Source organism: Sinocyclocheilus anshuiensis, unplaced genomic scaffold, assembly GCF_001515605.1.
Source record: "Sinocyclocheilus anshuiensis isolate Anshui unplaced genomic scaffold, SAMN03320099.WGS_v1.1 scaffold959, whole genome shotgun sequence".
Taxonomy (NCBI): Eukaryota; Metazoa; Chordata; class Actinopteri; order Cypriniformes; family Cyprinidae; genus Sinocyclocheilus; species Sinocyclocheilus anshuiensis.
The window spans coordinates 929,626-933,553 of NW_015542406.1; the positions used below are offsets into that span (position 1 = coordinate 929,626).

At 38.3% G+C, this 3,928-nt stretch overlaps 1 long non-coding RNA gene across 1 annotated transcript in view; it reads left to right on the top strand.

Moving 5' to 3' along the window:
* The first annotated feature begins 330 nt into the window (after positions 1-330).
* Positions 331-3,928, top strand: part of LOC107693029 (uncharacterized) — a 56,796-nt gene continuing 53,198 nt past the window's right edge. The window contains exon 1 of the long non-coding RNA XR_001634702.1: positions 331-555. This is a non-coding gene — a long non-coding RNA (uncharacterized LOC107693029). The remainder of the gene's footprint in view (positions 556-3,928) is intronic.

Here is a 3,928-nt window from a genome sequence, read left to right on the forward strand (position 1 = left end):
CACACACACACATATATATATATATATATATATTATTTTAATGTATTTAATTATATATTATGTATTTAATATAAAAGGGGAAAAAGCAAACACTTTATTAAAATCACATGCCACTGAAAATGTCAATGGTGTGAAATGACAGCTTATATTTTAACTTAAAATGTTCACAGTGTTCCTACCTGAATTTCATGGGGTGGCAGATGCAGTTCTCTATCCGTGGCAGCAGCAGTGAAGTGCCTCGCTCTCCTGTCACCTTGGATCTTTCCCTCGCGCGCTCTCTAACACACATCATTTTCATGGGCTATAGCGCCGCTCAGTGGATATATCAGATTCCTCTCTACTCGGTTACATAGTTTATGAGGACCTTGGAGGACAAACAGAAACGTCCTGTCCTTTGGCCGCTTCGTTTCTTGTTTAAATGTCTGCATTTGTAATAGTCACTATGTCTAGCAACTATAATGAACCTCATAAATGTCATTACGCGTGATGTTTACGCCGTACGAGGACCACGCGGTGTTTACTGACGCGATGCAAGTAACATAGTTGAAAAATCAGGTGAGTTCAAACACTTGTAACACCTGTTTCTATGCTGTCCGAAAATGATATCAGAACAAAAGTCGTTTTGATGCTACGGAACTTTGGATGTTTACAAACTGTGAGCTGTGTGAGTGTCCAGGCAGCCTACCCATTTTTGGGCCTCACATGCTAGTTAAAATGTTGCCTAAGTAGGCAGCTTATTATATGCAAAAATGCTAGTAATTGTAATGAGAAAGTAATGTAAAAGCCTGTTATATGGTGTTATATTTTGCTATATAATGTATGGTTAAAAGAGGTATTAACATAATTCCCTGTGTGAGCCATCACATTTATTTGGATTTTATTTAAAGTAATTTTTTCTTATGTTGTTATTATTCTATCTATATTGGAGTGTTTTATGATACATGCTACAATGGGTTGCTTAGATGTTTACTGCATTATTTTAGTGTTGTGCGTGTTTTAGTGTCGTGTATTATCCAATTTTGATTAATTCGATTTTTTTTGGGGGGGTTTCAATCGTGCCATCAATTTTATTATCAGTACAGTTTACATAAACTGAATACTTACTTTGAGTTTAAAAATCTTAAGTTGTATATATGATGTAAAATACACAGTCTCCAAAATGCCGTCTTATAATGCTTGTAAAATTATCATTGCACTTTTTATGGTAACATTCTGGCAATCATAGTTGCGTGTTTTTACTGTACATTTAAGAAAAAAGGTGTAGTTTTAGAGACATATTTAGGCACATATGGCCACTTTCACAAATGTGTACACTAATGAGATGGAAAGGCCTGCATTTTATTGTTTCTGCTCAATTGTGTAGGATTTATTTTACACAGTCGAGGTGGATAAATGCGATACCTTATGAAGTGCTGTGTTTTTATTTTTACTGCTCATTTTGGCAGTAAAATCAGCTGTAAATCGAGGCTACTGGTGTAGGATGCTTAAAACGTCTCTTGTGAATTGCCAATTTGGCCACTCAATGCAAAACTAGCCTACTGAGTATAACGTAAAACATTTACATACATGTTTTGAAAACCCCTAAAACTTGGATATTTTCTTATATACTGTAAATCGGATTGTTTTTAAGAAGGGCAAGAGGAAAAGTCTTCTGGAGTAGAACAGTGTCTGTTCTGACCTGCTTGAAGAGTGAGGTTTACCTTGATTAGCTTTGATTGATTAATTAATAACAGATCATTGAACATACATGCTGAGATCTAACTGATTACTGGCCCTGTGTTAGGGTGGGGGTTTGCTTGAATGCTTGCTGGGGTTGTAATTGTGTGCAGCTGGGTGGCCGGGTGTTTTAGGAGTAATGGAGAGAAAGTGAGAGAAAAGAGAGAGTGGCCTCCTGCTCTTTGAAGCAGCCTGTCGCAACACGTCCGCCTGATATCACCTCTCTCTGACACCTCGCCATACAGGATGAGACCGCACAGATTTAATGGTTTCAAGCCATATGTTGAATAGCATTGTGGTGTGTGTACCTGCTCACTAAAATAAAAGCCTTGTATGACATTTTAGCTATTGATTTGGGAATTTTAGCAAATGTTGGGCCAATATGCATATAGTTTCGGTTATTATTGCTTGATTATTTAGACTTGGGCCAAATATATTTTTTTAAACCTGTAAGATTTTATTGATTGATTGATATTTAACATTACATTTTATAATTTAGTGATGTCTCCTCTTCATAGTCGCCACTAAATAACATTTTAGGCATTTTTGGGCATCAGAGCGCCTGTGGTCTGGTTTCGCTGGGCTTGCTTTGTATTAGATCAGTGTCCTTTATCTAACATGACTCTGAAAAGATTTGCCTTTAAAGGGATAACAGTCTGTTTAAAAAGGCTCAGCGACGTGTTTGAAGCTCTAAGTGCAACAGAGGAGGGCCGGAGATTGGCAGGCTTCAGGATGTGTGAAGGAAGAACAGGCAAATTGCTTTCTTTCCTCACCCAAAAGGAGAGTATGTGGCCAAGCTTGATTATCCAAGATGAGAGGATGAAAGGATTGTTAAGTTCTAAAAATCTCACACTAAAGTTGTCCAGCATAACATAAGATGTAGCACTCCTCCTTTCTATTTTTCTCACTCTTATTTTGGGATTGCATGGTTCGAATTGTCTCGTTTTCACCTGAAAATTATGTTTGTCAATAATAATTGCATTTTGCATATTGAAATTCCATTTTATTAAATGCATAATGTTATTAGTCGCCTGCCAACATTTAACGCTATAACCAAAAATATTCCAGAGTCATCAGGCAGCGGTTTGCCAACTGGCTAATGTTGGACACGCAACATCTGGTTTGTTCAGCATTAATTCATATCAAAAGCAAAATGGAATTAATTTAAGTGTGCGATTGATCAATTTGGCAAGTATGCTGATGATGTTATGATAGATTTGGTTTAAATGCTTTTTGTCACTCAACACAACCGTTGCCAAAATTGTGCTTCATGATCAGGCCATTGTAAACTCACTACGCCTAATGAACACAGACTACTCGCAGCGTTTAGCGCAAGCTAGACTGCTCCGTTTGTGAATCTCTGCATCGCGACAGCCTGGTAATAACACAGCTGTGGCGTTATGTGTCATCTCCAAGCATGGATCCAGGATCTTTGCTCCCCGGGTTTCGGGTGCCACTCAAGCCCTCCCTGTGAAAAGCTGTTTTTCATTTGATGCTCCAGCCGTTGGTTATTGTCAGCATATTCGAGAGGTCCTAAGTCCCGAAATGAGTCCTGTATTATTTTAGACTGTCTTGAATATTGCACGGCGGGAGGCTGAAAATGAGACCTTCCATCAAAAGATTGCCTGCAGCGCGTTCTACTCTGTGCAGCATTCGGGAGGTCTCACACAGAGAGAAAACACACTCTTTGACCACACAATTATATATTTATTATCAATTCCTTTGATGATTTTTTTTCCCTCTTCTCCACTTCTATTCTTTACCTGATTTTGGTAGCTGAAGTGGGCTAGAATGGAAGAGCTTCTAAGCTGCAGTAAGAATGTGGGCGGCCTTGTGGTTTTGGACTGTTAAAAGATTAGAGAAAATGCAGACAGCTAGTGCAGGCGGAATCAAGTGAACCGTAAAATAAGGTGTTTTCTCACCTCCCTCGACTCAGGTGCACATCTCAGGCAAGGTTTAACAATCTCGCAGTGCCTGTTTTATAATTGAATGAACCGTAGCAGTTGTTCAGCTGCAGACGAAAGGAGGGTTCGCCAGATGTGTTCCTAATTCATATTTGTAGTAAGACACTGTAGTGATTGTACTGCTGCCTTTTTTGTTATTATCACTGGCCATTTATCACATTTGATTTATAGACAAGCAAGATATACAGGTGCATCTCAATAAATTAGAATGTCGTGGAAAAGTTCATTTATTTCAGTAATTCAACTCA